The following is a 22,394-nucleotide window of genomic DNA, read 5'->3' as shown; positions in this document are numbered from 1 at the left end:
CGTACGATAGAGCCATGTCTAGGTTTATATCATTCCTAAAAGTGCGTTATGGTTTCAGAAAATGCCGCCGAAAGGAAAAGCTACAGCTGCCCAGAAAGGCAAAGCTTCGACAAAGAGGCAGGCGGAAAGAGAGCCTCCGGCAAATGTAGAGGAAAGTGAATCGCAAAGTGAGGCCGTGCCCAATGTAGAAGAGCAGGGAGGAGCCTCAACTCCGATTCCTCCACCAGGTGCTTCGGGTCAACAAGTGTCCGAGGCCATACATTTATTGACGCAGTTGGTTGCCGCTCAGGCACAACGACAGAATGCGGGTCCAAGTGATTGTTTAGCTAGTACAAGAGCCCGTGATTTCCTTACTCTAAATCCTCCAAAATTTTTCGGGTCGAGGCCGGATGAGGACCCTCAAGGTTTTATTGATGAAATGCTGAGGACGCTAACACTTATGCATGCTTCTGAGACTGAATCTGTAGAGTTGGCCACATATAGACTTCGCGACGTGGCGATACTATGGTATAAGAATTGGGTGATAATAAGAGGGGAGAATGCACCACCTCCCGTGTGGCAAGAGTTTGTAGATGCCTTTATTCGTCACTACTTGCCACCTGAAGTCCGCCGAGCTAGAGCGGACAGGTTCTTGAATTTGAAACAGGGAAGCACGAGTGCCCGAGAGTATAGTATGCAATTCAACGCATTGGCCCGGTATGCTTCGACTATACTGGCTGACATGGGAGACCGAGTCTATAGATTTGTGAGTGGTTTAGGACCACACTTGTTCAGAGATTGCCTGACAGCCTCTTTGCAAGACGGGATGGATATTTCCCGGATACAGGCCCATGCTCAGAACCTTGAGGAACGACAACGACAGCAGAGAAGTGATCGTGATGGTGAGAGAAGACAAGGTAAGAGGGCTAGATCTATGGGGGAGAACAGTGAGTATCGAGGGGGACCGAGACAGACACATTCTAGGCAATCAGGCCAGTCAGCGACCAGTGCACCTCCCAGATTCTCGGATAGGAGATTCAACCGTTCTTTTCAGTCAGGCCAGGGGCAGAGTTCGAGGGCCTCAGATTCGCAGTCTAGGGGAGACTTCTGCCAGAGGAGACCTTCAGTACCGCGGTTTAGCCAGTGTGGCAAATTACATTCTGGACAGTGTCGTTAGGGTTCAGATGCTTGTTATGCTTGCGGGCAGGTCGGTCATATGATGAGAGATTGCCATTCAGCAAGAGATAGAGCGGGGACTCAGCCCACAGGTTCAGCAGCGGGGTCTTCTTCAGCGCGCCCGACAGCACAGACTTATCAGACTACAGCAGGCAGAGGCAGAGGTAGAGGGGGAGCATCTACTTCAGGTGCTGTTCAGCCCCGTGTGTATGCTTTAGCTGGGCGACAGGATCTTGAGTCTTCCCCAGATGTTGTCACAGGTACCTTGACTATATTTTCCCGTGACGTATATGCTCTGATTGATCTGGGTTCTACCTTCTCATATATTACTCCGTATATCGCTGATTGTGTTGGGGTGAGACCCGAGTCGATTAAACCTTTCGAGGTATTCACTCCGGTTGGTGATCCTGTAATAGCGAGGCAAGTATATAAGAATTGTGTAGTCATTATATGTGATAGTCAGACAAGGGCTGATTTGATTGAGCTTGAGATGCTAGATTTTGACGTAATTATGGGTATGGACTGGTTGGCATCGTGCTATGCTAATGTTTGTTGCCGGACAAAGGTAGTTCGATTCCAATTTCCGGGAGAGCCCATGCTTGAGTGGAAGGGTAATACAGCTTCCCCAAAGGGTAGGTTTATTTCCTACCTTAAGGCGAGAAAGATGATAGCCAAATGTGATATTTGTCATCTAGTTCGGGTTCATGACACGGAAGCGGAAGTGCCAACTTTCCAGTCTGTCCCGATAGTGAATGAATTCCCAGATGTGTTTCCTGACGAGTTACCAGGCCTTCCTCCAGAAAGGGAAATCGACTTTGCCATCGATGTATTACCAAACACTGAGCCTATTTCTATTCCTCCGTATCGAATGGCTCCAGCAGAACTGAAAGAGCTAAAAGCACAGCTAAAAGATTTACTTGAGAAGGGGTTTATAAGGCCTAGTTCCTCGCCATGGGGAGCACCAGTCTTGTTCGTAAGGAAGAAAGACGGTTCGTTACGAATGTGTATTGATTACAGACAGCTGAACAAAGTGACGGTGAAGAACAGATATCCCCTTCCTAGAATTGACGACTTGTTCGATCAATTGCAAGGTGCTAAATGGTTCTCCAAGATAGATCTGAGATCGGGTTATCATCAGGTGAGAATTAGGGAAGCAGATATTCCCAAGACTGCCTTCAGGACAAGATATGGTCACTACGAGTTTCGAGTAATGTCGTTCGGGTTGACGAATGCCCCGGCAGTGTTCATGAATTTAATGAATAATGTGTTCAGACCGTTCTTGGACCTCTTCGTGATAGTATTTATCGACGATATCCTAGTATATTCTCGCACAGAGTCAGAACATGTAGATCATCTAAGGATTGTTCTTGGCGTTCTTCGAGATCGGGAATTCTATGCAAAGTTTTCGAAGTGCGAGTTTTGGCTTAATTCTGTTGCATTCCTGGGTCGTGTTATTTCAGATAATGGTATCCGAGTCGACACTCAGAAAATAGAAGTTGTGAAGACTTGGCCAAGACCTACGACGCCTACAGAAGTTCATAGTTTCCTTGGGTTAGCAGGATACTATAGAAGATTTGTAGAGTGCTTCTCATCTATTTCAGCCCCATTGACAAAGTTAACCCAGAAGTCGGCTAAATTCCAATGGAGTGATGCCTGTGAGCGTAGCTTCCAAGAGCTGAAAAACAGGTTGACCTCAGCGCCAGTGCTAACACTTCCAGAAGGATCAGATGGCTATGTAGTATATTGTGACGCCTTCGGTGTGGGATTAGGATGTGTATTGATGCAGAATCGGAAAGTTATTGCATATGCCTCGAGACAGTTGCGAAAACATGAATAGAATTATCCCACTCATGATCTTGAGCTAGCTGCGGTCATTCATGCATTCAAAATGTGGAGGCACTACTTAAATGGTGTGCACGTGGACATCTATACGGATCACAAAAGCCTTCAATATATTTTCAAACAGAAGGAGTTGAACCTGCGGCAAAGGCGATGGTTAGAATTATTGAAGGATTACGATGTGAACATTTTATATCATCCAGGAAAGGCGAATGTAGTAGCGGATGCACTTAGCCTCCGGTCGATGGGTAGTTTATGTGGAGTTCCTTCGGAAAAGAGAGAAATGGTTCGTGAGGCCCATCGGCTAAAAAGTCTCGGCGTACGACCAATTGATTCGAGTGACGCAGGTATCAGCATCAACGACCCCATAGTTTCATCATTGAATCTAGAAGTGAAGGAACGACAATATGAAGATCCTCAGTTAAGCCACTATCGAGATCTATCTCAGGAAAAGGAAAAGTCTCCATTAGAAGTTTCCATAGAAGGGGTTCTTAGATATCGAGGCCGGCTATGTGTACCGAATGTGGCAAACTTGCGCCAACGGGTTTTAGAGGAAGCACATTATTCCCGCTATTCTATTCATCCAGGTGCACCCAAGATGTACCACGATCTCAAATTGGTATATTGGTGGGATGGCATGAAGCGAGACATAGCAGAATTTGTAGCACAGTGTCCGAATTGCCAGCAAGTGAAGGCCGAGCATCAAAATCCAGGAGGGTTATTGCAAGCAATGGAAATTCCTACATGGAAATGGGAAGAAATTAATATGGATTTTGTGGTAGGGTTACCCTGTACGCGAGGGAAGTATGATTCTATATGGGTGATCGTGGATAGACTCACGAAAGTAGCTCATTTTCTCCCCGTTAGAACCACATATTCAGCGGAAGATTATGCTAAATTGTATCTCAAGGAGATTGTACGACTTCACGGTATTCCTTTGGCCATTATCACAGACAGAGAGGCACAGTTCACAGCCAAGTTCTGGAAGTCCTTTCAAGAAGGTCTAGGTACTTAAGTGAAGCTCAGCACGGCGTTCCATCAGCAGACCGACGGACAAGACGAGCGTACTATTCAGACCTTGGAAGATATGCTACGAGCGTGTGTGCTGGACATTGGTGGTAGTTGGGATGAGCATTTTCCTCTTATTTAATTTGCCTATAATAACAGCTATCATTCCAGTATTCAAATGGCCCCGTATGAAGCCTTATATGGAAGAAAATGCAGTTCTCCAATTGGATGGTTTGAAACCGGAGAAGTACAATTGATAGGCCCCGACTTGATCCAACAAGCAGTTGAAAAGGTTAAAGTGATTCGAGACCGACTGTTAACAGCTCAAAGTCGCCAAAAGTCTTATGCAGATAATCTCCGACGATATTTGGAATTTCAAGTGGGCGATTGGGTGTTCCTGAAGGTATCGCCGATGAAGGGAGTGATGAGATTTGGCAAGAAAGGAAAGCTAAGTCCCAGATATCGGACCCTACCAAATCATTTGTAAGGTGAGTCGAGTAGCCTATGAATTGGACTTTCCTTCAGAGCTCAAATCCGTTCACCCAGTATTCCATGTTTCGATGCTCCGCAAGTGTATTGGAGACCCAACAAGAATAGTTCCGGTTGATGATGTGCAAGTAACAGAGAAGCTAACATACGAGGAAATGCCCATTGCCATTTTGGATAGACAAGTATGAAGGCTCCGGAATAAAGAGGTTGCTTCAATCAAAGTCCTATGGCGGAACAATAATCGGGAAGAAATGACTTGGGAAGTGGAGGAGAAGATGAAATCTATGTACCCCATTTGTTCCAATCCCCAGAAGAGATTCAAGATGAGACGTCGATGGTGTAAGGTATGTATGTTTTAATTTTATGTTTTTGGTCGTGTGTGGCCATAAATGTGTTGATATTGTGATATAGCCCTGTGAGGCGAACATATCGTGGGTTGTTGTAATGGAAAGGTAGTGTCCAAATTACAAAGGAAACTCTGGCAAAAATTTTCCAGAATCCCCGAGTGTCGAACATTCGAGGACGAATGTTCAAAAAGGGGGGAAGAATGTTACACCTCGGAAATTTCTCCGTACTTGTATGATGAGTGGAATGATGAAAAGTTGGGTGAATGATGTTTTATTAAGTCGGGAATGGCTAATTAAGAATTTTTTAAAAATAAGAAAGTCGCGGAAAATTTTCTGTCCAGTGGTCGTATATGGCACTATACGGCCCGTAAAGTGATTTACGGACCGTATAGTGCAATTGTCCTTCAGCTGGCCAAAAATCTCAAGTTCTGCCCAGTGATGATATGGTTAAATACGACCCAGTTTACGGCCCGTAAACTGGTTTACGGTCCGTAAACCAGGTCGTAAACTACCATGTCCATCAGCAAAAACTTTCTGTCTTTGAAATGGTTAAATACGACCACAGTGGATGGACCGTAAATCAAAATACGGTCCGTATATGGTGGTTTACGACCACTGTTCACCCCGACAAGAATTCATTAAAGATCAGATTTTGTGATTTTAAAAAGGGACTTAGGCTTCATATTATTTCATTATTCATCCAACAACTCAAGAGACCTCTAGAACATTCTGAATAATTCCTCCACAAGACTTCAAGAGAATTAAAGGGGATATCAAGATCAACACCACCAAATTCATGAAAACAAGTGTAAGAACGTAATAAAGGATCATCTAAGTGAAGAAATTTCAAGGAAGGTGGAACTAGGGTTTGGCTAAGTGAAGTATTTCAACTTAAGGATTGTTCAACCATCATCTAAGGTAAGTTTCATGATTATTCCATGTTGTTTGAAGTGTTGGAAAGCTTAGACACTTGAAATGTAGAAGAACATAGAGAGTGGGTCATTATTGAGGGAATAGTGACATAAATGAATGATAGTGGAATTGAATTATGAATGTTGAAGTGTTGAGAGTACAATTACATTATAAACGATGTTTATATCATGAATCAAGCATTAAATACATGAAAATGCAAAGACGAGTCATAAGGCTAAGTATGGGGGAAGTTGGAGGAAAATGGTGGATTTTGCTAAATGTACGTAAATGATAATTGTCGATTGTGATATTATGAGTAATGTTATGAATGTTGGGAGTTGAGATAAAGCATGAGAAAAGTAGTATAAACGAAGGAAGCGTTGTCCGACTTTTCCTAGAATTAGAGATGCGTTCTTGTAGTTAGTTTACTAATGTTGATACGGATTCTCTTATGAAGGTAACGACGTGATATCGACGGAGAACAAGTGAGCGATATCTTAGCTAAACGACCAAGGTATGTGAGGATAGTCCTTCTTTCTAATGGCATGAATCTTTTAGCTTGAATCCCTATTCCCTTCATGAGTTCTTGCATTCCAAGAAGTTAAAAGCTTATACCTATGAATGTCTATATGAGATAAGTTATACAATATGATGACACTAGAATGATGATGATGTTATTCCTTGCCTACACTCACCTTATGTACTAGTCCTTTCAAGGTGAGGCAGAATGTCCATAATGGTTCCATAATGTAATCGGGGGATCACGACCTTACGTCACCCCGATAGAGTAAAGTTGATCATGAGTCTTATATACGCATTATGATAAGATAAGTATTTTATGATAAGCATATTACTATGAGTATTTACGTTAAGCATGTCATGATTGCATTCACACCGGGCCTAGTTGGTTGGGCAGACACCGCTTCGGCGGGCGGCGATACGGATACACCACGACCTACGGGCGTGGGCAGACACCACTAGTGGGCGGCATGAGATTGTACATCGGACGCGGGAGGCCTGGACGGGGGCTAATATTATTGATTATCACACCATTCCGACATGGACGGGCAGCTTGCATATGATGCATACATGTCATGATGATGAGTATGAGTAAGATAGCATGCATTACTTCATTTATGATTATCAGTCAGATCCAGATGTCTCATGTTGATGTTATTCTCATATTATTGATGTTTCCTTTCATTATGTATGCCTCTCATAGTCGGTACAATATTCGTACTGACGTCTTTTCTTCGGACGCTGTGTTCATACCCACAGGTAGACAGGGAGGAGAGCTTGGCCCAGGTCCTCAGTAGCTGTCAGCTGATAGATAGCACTCCATTGTTCGGAGGTGCTTATGGCTATTCTTTTGATGTACATTCATATATGCATATTTTGGGCATGGCGGAGTCTTGTTCCGTCTATGTATTCTTTATGTTAGTAGAGGCTCGTAGATACGCAGTGTGGGTTAGATGGTCTCACAAGATGTTTTCATATGTATGTATATTATTTTGATGGCCAAGGGGCAAATGTATATAAAGTATTTATATTTTGATTAAATATGATTTTCCTACAATTGGTATGTAAAATTAATAGAAGAGTATTAAATGAGCGACACAAGCAGTAGAGTAAGCGGTGCTCGGTAATTGCTCCGGGTACCAGTCGCGGCCCCTAGCTGGGTCGTGACAAACTCGCTCTTCACGCATTAAATATCTTGTTCAACAAATGGTTCCATATTCCTCGTCATAATGTAATTAGCCACGCCGTTTTTACAGCATGGTTCAGAATTTCAATCACTCCATGACATCTATTAACATTCCTACTTAGTGTTAGAATGTCCACGGGGTTCGATTCTCTTCAACCTTCTGTTTATCGGGTTTCTGTTCTAGTAGACCTTTCTTCTATGAGACTCACTTTTGCCCTTCCTTCTCTGTTTTCAACATGTCTTTTTTTTTTCTACTACGCACATCACACATACCAAGCATTCGTCATTTATCGTTCTTTTTGTTTCGTTGATCATCCTTGTCTTGTTTTCGCTTCTTTCCATATCAATAATAACAACCTCTTGTCATGTAACCGTTCAAGTAGATTCCTGGATAAATAACCTGAATTATAACACAAAATACAATTGTAGTCATAATGTCAACAAATTGCCAGGCATGGATCTTTTGTGAATATATCTTTTTTGATCTCTTTCCTCGAGGTATCACCGACTTCAATAAGGCTGGCTCATAGTAACATGAATTTTTTTCTCCCGCTATAATCATCGGGTGAGGTCTAACTTAGTAATTTGAATCGATGCTATATGCATCGACATATACGTACATATCAAGTTCATTTCATAACTCAACCTTCCAAAGCATAAGAGGGCTAGCCAAACTCTTCTAACTTGCAACTTCTTCATACCCCAAGCACATCGTTTTCCCTTCTCCTATTTCTTACTCTTGTTATATCCCGCATTTTGTACGTTCGGATAATTTAAGATAATCGCGGGAAGTTAAGGACGAGGTTATATTTCGATTTTGGTTTAGCACACAAGTTGTGTATGAAAATTTTTGAAGTGGAAATATTATGAAAGGCTAAGGGTAAAAAGGGAAATTCGCAATATGACTCATGGAAATATGGAGGAACACTAAGGGAAAATTTGGAATTTGGAAAAAATTAAATTTTCATGAAGTGCAAAACAAAACAAAAAAAAAATGGGCTTGGAATTAAAGGGGCCATTTGGGCCGTCCAATTGGAGTGGGCTTAGGCCCACCTAGAAGCTTAATGGACAAAATAAAAAGATGATTAAGTCATCTTATTCATCTTGATCCATAGAAATTTCAAGAACCTTAGAGAAACAAAAAAAAAAGATTAGGAGAAAAACCCAAAAGCCATTCGGCCATACCAAGTCCAACAAGAACCTTGGAAAAACATTCATCAATAATTATTTTCTTCTAGCTAAACAATCCATTGAAGGGTCCTTAGCAAAGTGAAGTGGTCATTGGAGCAAGAAAAGCGCATATTCTTGCAAGTTACAAATCTTAGCCAAGTGAGTAATCAAGGAAAAAGGTAAGGTTTAATCCTTTTCTTATATGTTATGGATGATTATGTATGTTGTAGTATGTAAAAGTGGATGAAATTCATGGAAATATGGAAACATGTTGTGGCCGTGCATATATGTGTGTGTGTAGGAATAATGATTTAATTATTTTATCTAGTGTTTGGTTGTTGTTGTTGTTGTGGATGCTACGTTGATAATGAAAGTTGGATGATTCTAGTGAAGTTGTGATGGTTGGAGAGTTTGTTTTAGGGGTTAATGTAATTTGAAAATAGTCTTCTTGTATTTATGGAAGATAATGTTGTTAGTGTGTAAATTGTTGGGTTGTTGTGATTGAATTTGAAAGAAGGAATTAGGTTGTTATTGTTTTTATTGAAGTTGGAAGGTCTCGGGGGAAGTAGTATGTCGATTGGGTTGTTTGGAATGTTATGTGAATTGTTTGAAGTATTCTTGAATCGTGTTGGAATGATTTCGGATTAATACTTGAATGTGGTATCATTGGTATTGGCTTGATTATATGTGATTGAATTGAATACAAATGAAGTGCCGATGAATTGTGTGGCAAGGATAGCCAATGTTAGAATGTATTTTGGATAAATCGTTAAAGTTGTTAGTATGGTGATTGGTATTGTTGTTGATAATTTGGCCGAGTTGAATTCTCGGATTGTTGTTGATAAAATTAGCCGAGTTAGATTCTCGGGGATGGCGTATTTACAGGGGAAATGCTGCCGAAATTTCGGCAGATCATAAGTGAATTTATTTGACAAACTAAGGCAAGTGTATGACGATGAATCTAATAATTGTGTAAATTCTTTTGAATGTAGACTAGCAAGCTTGGATAAGTAAGCGTACCTAATAGGACGTGGAGCAGGTATGTTAAGGCTCGTCCCTTTCTTTCAAGGCATGATTCCGATGTTATGATTTCATAATTGCTTCCATATGTCCTTGTTTTCAAAAGTTAGATGTTTATGATTCCAAGGCATGATTCTCTTCCCGATAACTCGTAAATGTTTTTTTTTTCCAAAGTGCCCGTACTCTATCAAAACAGAGGTTTATGATTTTGTAAGTTTTTATGACCATACGATGGATATGTTTCACGATGACAATGATAATGTCAAAGATGAGAATATTTCTATGATGACTATGATAAGGATGATTTTCCACAAATGACTTCTGAAATGTTCGCAAAAGGTTCTGTACTTCAAATGCTCATAACTTCCTTATACTAAATCGGATTGACCTGAAACTTGTTTCTGAGCCTTTAGGTGTCGGTTTATGTATGCTGTTATTCGTTGCTCGTCTCATCTTATAATAATTGTTCCTTCAAGGTGAGACAAAGCGGCCATGGTTATTCCATAATGTAATCGGAGGTTACCGACCTTACGTCACTCCGATGGATACGTGACTTTCTTTGGGCTCTCATGCATGCTGCTTATATGATATATGTATATGTATATGGGGGATATGGGGAAAAGGGCCATATGTTGCACTATAGACGCATTGCCACCTGGTCAGTTGGCATAATTTATCATCCCGGACGCGGGATGCCCGGACGCGGGACATATGTGGGGGAGCCGACGTTGCTCGGCGCTATGACATGTTCTATTTTCTATGTATATGAAAAAGAAATGTTTTCAAAGGAAAGATAAGCATGCATGGCATCCGTCCAAAAAGGCACTCATATGTACAGGTTACTCCCTATCTCACTATATGCTCTATGATCCCATGATACTATTATTCATACTTTATGTTCCTTATTATGCTACTTTTCATGCCTTACATACTCGGTACATTACTCGTACTGACGTCCCTTCTTGTGGACGCTGCGTTTCATGCCACGCAGGTAAGCAGGTAGACGGGTTCGATTCCTAGGAGCTCCATCAGCGGTACATTGAGAGCGCTCCAGTTGTTCCGGAGCTTCAGTTCATTGGTACTACTTTTGTGTACATATTCGAGCACGGCAGAACCCGGCCCCCCTTGTGATTATATGTATCTTGTTTAGAGGCTCGTAGATAGATATGTAGAGTCAGATGTTTCACAACCTTGTTTATCCTTGTCGCTGTATAATATGTTAGTAAAGTTTATTGCCACTAGTTTACGAGTATTCTATTAATGATGGTGTTGAGTAAAGAAATGACGGTATCGTTCATACGGCCCACTCAGTAATAAGAATAAGATACGAAATAAGAGGTACTCGGTATAGTAGTATCGGGTACCCGTCGCGGCTCCTAGTTGGGTCGTGACAACTCTATCCTGACCTGATCATCGTTCCTTTTAGCTTAATACATACTTGCTACACTTATCCCGCATTTGACTACTAACTTCGTCTCTAATCGCTCGCTGTTGGGCCCTTTCTTTCTTCTTGAAATAATCCTACCTAAAATATCTACAAATTTTCCTTATATTCCTGGAAGGATTTCGGCAGAGTTTCCTTTGTAAACATAACACTTCCAAACCTGCACACAGCCCAGAAAACACATCTCATGCCTTAGGAGGCCACATATAAAACATATGATATACAACTTAACCGCACAGGGCTGATTACTATAAAGGAATGTAAAATAATTGGCTTGTCTCATAACTTGTACCTGAACACCCTTTCTAGAATCCCACTTTTTTTTTATGTCTATCAACTCCCTTCACGGAGGTTTACTTACTCATAATTCATACTTCTAGCTATCACTGGGTCACCGATAGGTATAGACACCTCAAAATGTTTGATTTGCTCAAGTTTCACCCCAATACAGTCGGTAACATCAAGAGTAATACATATAACGAAGTAACCCCAAATCAATCAATGCATATATGTCATAAGAGGGTACCGATAATATACCTGTGATAGCATCAGGGGAAGACTCAAGATCCTGTGGTCCCGCTGGTGCATAAAGGCAGTATTGAGGACCACTCGAACCGGATGCTCCTTCTCTACCTCTGCCACTGCCTGCTGGTGTCTGCAAGCTCTACCTCGGAGGGCGTACCGATAATGAAGAGCTAACTGCTAATCCCATAGGACGAACGTTATCTCTACCACATAGCGATGGACAGTCGCGCTTGAAATGGCCTGGGCGAGCATAGGCATAACTAACATTAGAACCCCAACAGCACGGTCTAGAAGGCAACTTGCTGCACTGAGTACATCGTGGTACCAGCAATCTCGTCCGGCCTTAACCACCCCTGTTCTGGGAACTAGAAGCTCTAAAACTCTGAACTGGCCCCAAACAAGCAATTCTATCAACCCTGGGTCCAGGAAACTGTGGAGGCCCACTAGCTATTGAACGAGCTGAGTGCCTAGAGAATTTCTTCCTTGGAGCGCCTGTGAACTCGAGATCAAACCTTGAGGACCTCACCCTTTTCCTCCAACTCCTGTCACCATGGCCCGTATCCTGTCGCTGCGCTTGAGCGGCCACTACCTGAGTCAGAAAAAAATGGTCTGTCTCATCTCCTGGCCTAAGGCATCTGGTGGAGGAACTGGGGGTACTGGAGCTAAAGTTGAGGCTCCACTCTGCTCCTCCGGAGCGGGCGAAGTATGAGGGAACCGAAATAGGGCACTACTCTGGGACTCGCCCTCCTCTCTATCTATAGGCGGCACTCGCTCAGTCCTTCTTTCCATCACTGTCTTGCCCTTCTGGGCTGCTATCGTATTTCCTTTCATAGACTTCACTAAAAACATAACGCACAGTTAAGAAAAAGGGAATTCTTATATCATGGCTCTATCACAAGATCTATGATAAAAAGGAAGGTCAATCATTCCTAAATGCCCCGCAGCCTCCTGTTTATAAGTGTGGCATGCTTTACACCCATAAACAAGACTCTACCAGACACGGCTCGAAGACACAACCTAGGACGAACTGCTCTGACACCACTTTTGTCACAACCCGATTAGGGGCCATGACGGGTAACCGGAGCTGACTACCGAGCACTTCATATCCTTTTTTCTATCATACTCATCTCAAACAAGCATAATTCTCAAAGTAAACTTACTATGAAATGATCACTAACACCTCCCAAATTATACATATAAATCGGCATAGGCCCACAAGGCTACAAAAATGATATACATAATATACACTAATAAGACCACATAACATCTACTACCCACACATATGTATTTACGAGCCTTTAACTAGAGTACGGAACATATGTAGGGGACAGGACCCCGTCATTTCCTCAATATGTACACCAAAAGAATATACCGATAAGCGGCCACTCAGGAGTGATGGAGTGCTCCTGTATAGCTACTGATAAGGCGCCTACAGATCCATACTGTCTCCCTGTCTACCTGTGGGCATGAACATAGGGTCCATAAAAGAAAAGGACGTTAGTACGAACAATCGACTGAGTATGTAAGGCATATATGATAACATAATAAGGAAAAGTAGAAAGCATAGGAAGAAAGGATAACTATAACTGCTTGCCTCTTGAGGCGGAATCATGCATGCTCACTTTTACCTTTTTTTTAAAACATACCATACACATGCATATAGGTAAGCTGTCCGAGTCATATATCATCACGAGCCCGCGTTCGGGATAGTCATCTCACGCCGCCCACTAGTGGGGCTTTCATCATCCATAAGCCACCTGCTTTAGCGGTGCTGTCCGTGCCTTATTGACACGGTGTAATAATCATTATATACTTATCATGAAGCATGCATAAGAGCTCAAGTAAAAGCTGTAACTCTATCGGAGTGACGTAAGGTCGGTAACCTCCGATTACATTATGGAACATCATGATCGTCGTGTCTCACCTTGAAGGAACTAGCGTTATAAGGCGAGACTATCAACAATGAATAGCATCAAGGAATCATGTAAAGATCATTAACATCATAATAGCATCATATCATAAGCTTTAAAATATCTGGGCATAGAATCATCATTATCATTGACATTATCATAACACGTCTTTTATCCTTATCTCATGAGAAACTCTTAATGATCGTAGGCTTGTAACTTTCGGAATGTAAGAAATTTATGAAAAGATAGAGGAAATCATGCCTTAGAAAAGAAGGGACTAGTCTTACATACCTTTACTTCTCTTTACAATTAACGCGCTCTTTCCAAGCTTACGATTCTAGCTTCAAGAGGATTCATACTAAGATTAGGTAATTGAACACATACTTAAGTCTAAACTAGAATGACTAAGAGCTAACGAAAATTGGGCAGTATTTCCTTTGTTTCTACAACTTTCTTCATATAATAAAGAACCCCCAAACATCATTAACAACACCCAAGACATCATAATCACTCAACATTCTTCAAGTTAAACATTATTAAATTCTTAAAATGCCCTTCCAATACCATCCATAACCATAACTATAACCTAACACTAGATTCATTCACATATAATGCTTCTACAACATCTTTAATATCATTCATAACAAGATCACATTCATGATATATGAAGAACTATGATTCAAGTCAAGTTACTATTCAAGAATACCACTATTTCCATATTTAAACATCATACTCCAGTTTCTTCCATGATCCATGTCTTTTAACCACTCAATATCCTTAATAACATGAAATAGACGTGAAACTCACCTTTTATCACATAAGGATGAACTTTGGATGCATATGCTCCACTTGAGAGATACCCCAACTTCAGTACCAAAAGATTTCTTGACTTCTACAACCCTAGAGGACCTTCCTCCACTTGATTCTCTTAATTCTTGGTAATTAATCCTTGATTTCCCATGGGTTTGTGTAGATATGGTGTGGGGAATGCTATAGAGCTTTCAAGAGTTTGGGAGAAGTGAGGAAATGAAAATTTAGAACAAAGGTCGTGCATATATGAAAAGAGAAAAAGGTGACCCGACCCGGTTATACGACCAATTATACGGGCCGTATAAATTATACGGTCTGTACAATTGGACCGTATAATCCTACCAGGGATCACTCTCCTTTGGAAGTATTCTACGGACTATTATACAGGCCGTATAAATTATACGGTCCGTACAAATGGCCGTACAATCTGAATTTTCCCGAAACTTGCTCTAGCCGCTTCGTCTAACCTCCAATCCTTGTGGAACCTTCTTGGAACTTGTTTAACACTTCATTAAACATTTATGGAGACCTATAACTCATTTACAAGACATTACTATATAATTATTACCTCGATAATTGCAAAATCCTCCCCAAACACGACTTATACTTTACTTCCTTCGACGAACTTAGTTTCACCAATTCATATAACTTTTAAAATATTGTCATATACACCTTAAATCTACCAATGCCGTCCTTAAAATCTTAAGAACTTCATGTCCACCTCAAGTTTGTGTTAGTATATTCACATCACAACAATATGAAATGTGCGAGGTGTAACACTGCTCCTCTCTTTTGCAGATACAGACTTGCTTCCCTTTGATAGGTAGTAGTGTATTCGACCTTTGGTCCTTGTTTTTGTTTTTCACTACCCTTGCGTGGCTTTGTGATTGTACCTTCTTTGTTTACTTTTGCGAGGTGACCTTTTTGGCATCCCTTAAATTGAATGACCATCTTGGTACTGCACAATTATTTTATCAGCCCTGCATGACTTTTTGTCACTATAACTCTCTCGAATGACTCTTTAAAATATGTGACTGTTACACCTCACAAATTTCCCCGTGAACGTACAACGAATAGACTAATGAAGAATACGAGTATATGGTGTTTTAATAAGACGGGAACAACGTTTGACGACCCTAAGTAGGATTTCAAAGGCAATGGGAACAAGAGATAGGTTATGCTCCATAATGACTAATTATAGGTTTTAAAGACGTGAAAGTTACAGATTTCCACTTTGGCCCAGTCGATCGTAAAATGAAATACGGACCGTAAAGTGGTATACGGCCCGTAAACTACCATGTTGTATTCCAACTTACAAAACTTCAACTTTCTGCTAAATGTTCAAATGGTTAAATACGACATGGAATATGGACCGTAAATTGAAATACGGCCCGTAAACCGCGATCGTAAATCACCATGATCCCAACATACCTTTCTGGTTTTGTTATGCTTAAATACGACCACGAAATAAGGCCCGTAAACTGGAATACGGACCGTAAACTGGGTTTACGACCACTGTGCACTTCAATTACTGTTCATTCTGGATCAGATTTTAAGTCATTAAAAAGAGACCCAAGCTCATTAAATTCATTTCATTTCCACGATACTTCTCTCTAGAAACCTCTAGAATACTCTCCATCTTCATTTACAAGAAAATCAAAGGAAATCCACGATCAATAACACCAAATCCATGAGACAAAGTGTATGAAATCTAGCTAAAGTTCATCTCTCTCAAGAAAACCCAACGGAAGTGAAGTAGGGTTTTGATGCTAGAGGAGTAATTCCATTCAAGGCTTGTTCAACCATCATCTAAGGTAAGTTTCATGACTAAACCATGTTTTTTAAGGTATTGTAAGGTTAAGATACTTGAATTGTAGAAAGACATCGGAAATGGGTCATTAATGAGTGAATAGTGTCATGGTTGGATGGTAGTTGGATTGAATCATGAATGTTGGAGTGTTGTGATTATGAATACGTTATAAATGACATTTAGACCATGAAATAAGTATTATATATGAGGAAACGCGATAGTAAGCTATAACCATAAATGTGGAGAAATTGAAGGGAACTGGTGAATTGTGGTCAACGTATATAAATGATGATTGTTGATTGCAACATTGTGAATGTTGTTGTGAGCGTGTGGGAGTTGATATAGCATATGGTAAAAGTAGTATAAACAAAGGAAGTGCTGCCCAGTTTTCCCTAGAAATAGTCACGCGTTTTTATAGTCGAATTAACTAACGTTAGTGCGAATTATCTCTTGAAGGTAGAAACGTGATATCGAAGGAGAACAAGTAAACAATAGCTTAGTTAAACGTAAAAGGTATGTGAGGCTAGTCCTTTCTTTCTAATGGCATGAATCTTCTAGCATGATTTTCCTTCCTCTTCATGAGTTCCTATATTCCAGAAAGCTAAAAGCCTATGTCTATGAATAGCTATATAAGATAAAAGACATGATATGATGATTCTACAATGTTAATGATGTTATTTATTGCTTACACTCACCTTATGTGCTAATTCCTTCAAGGTGAGGCAGAATGTCAATAATTACTCCATAATGAAATCGGGGGATCATGACCTTACGTCACCCCGATAAAGTAAAGTTGTTCATAAGCCTTATGCATGTATTATGATAAGTATGTTACGATAAGCATATTATGATGAGCATGTATGATGATGATATAACACCGCGCCTATTTGGCCGGGCAGTCACCGCTAAGGTGGGCAGCTATACGATACACTATGGCCAAATGGCATGGGCAGACACCACTAGTGGGTGGCATGAGATGATACCCCGGACGCGGGAGGCCTGGACGCAGGCTAATGTTATGATTGTTACACCGATCCGACATGGACGGGCAGCTTATACAGCATTACACCGTACTTATATGGACGGGCAGTTTTTACTTATACATTATACTTATATGATATGATGATGAGTATGAGTAAGACAGCATGCATCACTTCGTTTATATTTGACAGTCAGACATAGATGTTTCATATTGATATTTCCTCTCTATATCATTGTCTTATTGCATTGTTTATGCCTCTCATACTCAGTACAATGTTCGTACTAACGTCCGTTTTCTTTGGACGCTGTGTTCATGCCCACAGGTAGATAGGGAGGAGAGCTCGACCCAGGTCCGTCGTAGCTGTCAGCTGATTGAAAGCACTCCTTTGTCCCGGAGGTGCTTGATTATTCTTTTGTGTATAGTCATATATATGTAATTTGGGGCATGACGGGGTCTTGTCCCGTCCTTTTGTTTAGCACTCCAGTAAAGGCTCGTAGATGAGCAGTGTGGGTTAGATGGTCTCACGAGATTGCTATTATACACACACACACACACACACACACACACACACACACATATATATATATATATATATATATATATATATATATATATATATATATATATATATATATATATATATGTATATATTATCTTGATAGCCTAACGGCCTGTGTATATAAAAGTATTTTATGTTCTCAAATGAAAAGATGATTTTCTTATGCCTTGAGTCTAAATTGATAAAAGAGCATTAAATGAGTAAGATGAGTAGTTGAACGAGTTGTGCTCAGTGGCTAGCCCCGGGTACCCGTCGCGGCCCCTAGTTGGGTCGTGACAAAAGTGGTATCAGAGCGGTTCAGTCCTAGGGAATGTCTACGAGCCGTGTCTAGTAGAGTCTTGTTTGTGGTGTGTTGGGCGCTATATCAATATACAAGAGGCTACAGGGAATTTAGGAAAAATGACCATCTTTCTTCTTATGAGATCGTGCGATAGAGCCGTGCATCAGATTTTATCCTCCCTAATAGCGTGTTATGATTTCAGAATACCGCCAAAGGGAAAGGCTACAGCCACCCAGAAGGGAAAAACTACGGCAAAGAGGCGGGTAGAAAGAGAGCCTCTGATGTATATAGAAGAAGGCGAATCGCATAATGAGGCTCCATCTAATACTTCCTCCGCCCCGCCTAATGTTGAAGAACAAGGAGGAGCTCCAGCTCCAATTCCTCCACCGGTTGCTTCGGGTCAACAAGTGACCGAGGCCATCCATTTATTGACACAATTGGTCGTCGCACAGGCACAACGAAAAAATGCGAGTTCAAGTGATCGGGCAGAAAGTACTAAAGCCCGTGATTTTATGTGTCTAAATCCTCAGGAATTCTTCGGGTCAAAGCCTGATGAAGACCCGCAAAGTTTCATTGACGAGATGTTGAGGACATTGAAGATTGTCCGTGCCTCTGAAACTGAATCCGTGGAGTTGGCATCTTATAGACTCTGGGATGTGGAAGTTTTATGATATAAAAACTGGGTATTATCAAGAGGAGAGAATGCGCCTCCTCCGATTTGGCAGGAATTCGTGGATGCTTTTATTCGTCACTATTTTCCACCTGAGGTCCGCCGAGCTAGAGCGGATAGATTTCTAAATTTGAGGCAAGGAAACATGAGTGCCCGGGAGTATAGCATGCAATTTAATTCTTTGGTTAGATATGTGCCTCCGCTATGGTGGCCGACATGGGAGATCGGGTACATAGATTTGTGAGCGACCTAGGGCAACATTTATTCAAAGACTGTTTGACGGCGTCCTTGCAAGACGGGATGGATATTTCCTGAATAGAGGCCCATGCTCAGAATTTGGAGGGGCGACAACAACAAAGAGGTGACTGTGATATCGACAGGAGGCAAAGTAAGAGGGCCAGATCTATGGGAGCAGGCAATGATTATAGAGGGGGATCGACACAGACATAGTCCAGGTACTCAAGCTAGTCAGTGACCAGTGCGCCCCTCGATTCACGGATGTGGTTACAGGTACATTGTCTATATTTTCCCGTGACGTATATTCCTTGATAGATCCGGGTTCTAATCTTTCTTATATTACTCCATATTTTCCGGTCGTATTGGGGTGAAACCCGAGCCAATCAAACCTTTTGAGGTGTCTACTCTGGTTGGTGATCCCATGATAGCCAGAAAAGTGTATAAAAATTGTGTAGTTATGATATGTGATCATCAGACCACAGCTTATTTGATTGAGTTTGAAATGTTAGATTTCGATGTAATTATGGGCATGGATTGGTTGGCATCGTGTTATGCTAATGTCGATTGCCGAACGAAAGTGGTGCGATTTCAATTTCCGGGAGAGCCCGTGCTTGAATGGAAGGGTAATACAGCATCTCCGAAAGGTAGGTTTATTTCCTACCTTGAGGCAAGAAAGTTAATAGCCAAGGGATATATTTATCATCTAGTTCGAGTTCATGACACCGAGGCAAAGCTTCTAATTTTCAATCTGTTCCGGTAGTGAATGAATTTCCGGATGTATTTCCAGATGAACTCCCAGGTCTTCCTCCAGAAAGGGAAATCGATTTTGCCATTGATGTGTTGCCGAACACCGAGCCTATTTCTATCCCTCCTTACCGAATGGCTCTAGCAGAATTGAAAGAGCTAAAGGCACAGTTGAAAGATTTACTCGAAAAGGGGTTTATTAGACCTAGTTCATCACTGTGGGGAGCCCCAGTCTTGTTTGTGAGGAAGAAAGACGGATCTCTACGAATGTGCATCGATTATAGGCAATTGAACAAAGTGACGATAAATAACAAATATCCTCTTCCGAGGATTGATGATTTATTTGATCAGCTACAGGGTGCCAAATGGTTTTCTAAAATAGATTTGAGGTCGGGTTACCATCAAGTGAGAGTTAAAGAAGAGGATATTCCCAAAACGGCCTTTAGAACGAGGTATGGCCACTATGCATTTCGAGTGATGTCGTTTGGGTTGACTAATGCTCCGGCCGTGCTTATGAATTTGATGAATACTGTGTTCAGGCCACTCTTGGATTTATTTGTGATAGTATTTATTGATGATATTCTGGTGTATTCTCGCACGGAATCAGAACATGCGGATCATTTGCGAATTGTTCTTGGCATTCTTCGAGCTCGAGAATTGTATGAAAAATTTTCAAATTACGTGTTTTGGCTAAATTCTGTGACATTTTTGGGCCATGTTATTTCAGATAATGGCATTCGAGTTGACACTCAGAAAATTGAAGCCGTAAAGACTTGGCCAAGGCCTACGACACCTACAGAAGTTCGTAGTTTTCTGGGTTCGACAGGTTATTATAGAAGATTCGTAGAGGGCTTTTAATCTATTTCAGCCCCATTGACGAAGCTAACCCAGAAGTCCGCTAAATTTCAGTGGAATGATGCTTGCGAGTGCAGTTTCCAAGAGTTGAAGGATAGATTGATCTCAGCTCCGGTCTTAACACTTCAGAAGGGTCAGATGGCTATGTTGTGTATTTTGACGCTTCCGGTGTCGGATTAGGATGCGTATTGGTGCATGGTAAAGTTATTGCATATGCTTCGAGACAATTGCGGAAACATGAAAAGAATTATCCAACCCATGACCTGGAATTAGCTGCTATTATTCATACCTTAAAAATATGGAGGCATTATTTGTATGGTGTGCATGTTATTATCTATACAGATCACAAAAGTCTTCAATACATTTTCAAGCAAAAGGAGTTGAACCTGCGGCAGAGGCGGTGGTTAGAATTGTTAAAAGATTACGATGTGAACATTTTGTACCACCCCGAAAAAGCGAACGTAGTAGCCGATGTGCTGAGCCGCCGATCAATGGGCAGTTTATGTGAAGTCCCTCCGGAAAAGAAAGAGATGGTTCATGAGCTCCACCAACTAGCTAATCTTGGAGTACGTGTAATCCATTCGGGTAATGTGGGGATTAGTATCAATGATCCCACAATCTCATCCTTGGATATGGAAGTGAAAGAACGGCAATATGAAGATCCTCAATTGTGTCGTTACAGAGACACATCTCATGGAAAAGAGAAGCCTTCATTTGATGTTTCTATGGATGGAATTCTTAGATACCGAGGCAGGCTATGCGTGCCGAATGTAGTAGAATTACGCCGACGAATTCTAGAAGAAGCACATTGTTCTCGTTATTCTATTCACGCAGGTGCAACCAAAATGTATCGTGACCTCAAGATGATGTATTGGTGGGATGGCATGAAGAGAGACATAGCCGAATTTTTAGCACAGTGTCCAAATTTCCAACAAGTAAAAGTTGAACATCAAAAGCCAAGAGGCTTATTGCAAGCAATAGAAATCCCTACATGGAAATGGGAAGTGATCAACATGGATTTCATCGTGGGATTACCTCGTTCCCGCGGCAAGTATGATTCTATATGGGTGATTGCGGATAGATTGACGAAAGCAGCCCATTTTCTCCCAGTTAGGACTACGTACTCAGCGAAAGACTATGCGAGGTTGTATTTCAAGGAAATTGTGCGCCTTCATGGTATTCCATTATCTATTATTACAGATAGAGGAGCACAGTTTACAGCCATGTTTTGGAGGTCCTTTCAAGAAGGTCTAGGCACTCAAGTGAAGCTTAGCACGGCATTTCATCCGCAGACCGATGGACAAGCCGAGCGTACTATTCAGACCTTGGAAGATATGCTACGAGCGTGCGTGCTAGATTTCGGTGGTAGTTGGGACGATCATTTGCCGCTAATCGAATTCGGATACAACAATAGCTATCATTACAGTATTCAAATGGCTCCATATGAAGCATTATATGGGAGGAAATGTAGATCTCCAATCGGATGCTTCGAAATAGGAGAAGCACAACTAGTAGGCCCTGAATTGATTCAGCAAGCGGTGGAAAAAGTTAAGGTGATCCGAGATCGATTGTTGACAGCCCAAAGTCGCCAAAAGTCTTATGTAGACAATCGCCGACGAGACTTGAAATTTCAAGCTGGTGATTGGGTATTTTTTAAAGTATCGCTAATGAAAGGGGTGATGAGATTTGGTAAGAAAGGGAAGCTAAGTCCTAAATACATTGGACCCTATAGAATTATCCGCAAGGTGGGTCATGTAGCCTATGAATTAGATTTACCCTCGGAGCTTGAATCAGTCCATCCAGTCTTCCATGTTTCGATGCTCCGCAAGTGTGTTGGAGATCCCACAAAGATTGTCCCGATAGATGATGTGCAGGTAACAGAAAAGCTAACCTATGAAGAAGTACCTATTGCTATTCTAGATA

This window comes from Lycium barbarum, chromosome 4 (assembly GCF_019175385.1).
Source record: "Lycium barbarum isolate Lr01 chromosome 4, ASM1917538v2, whole genome shotgun sequence".
Lineage (NCBI taxonomy): Eukaryota > Viridiplantae > Streptophyta > Magnoliopsida > Solanales > Solanaceae > Lycium > Lycium barbarum.
The sequence above is the reverse complement of the archived record's forward strand: the minus strand, read 5'-3'. Positions refer to the sequence as shown.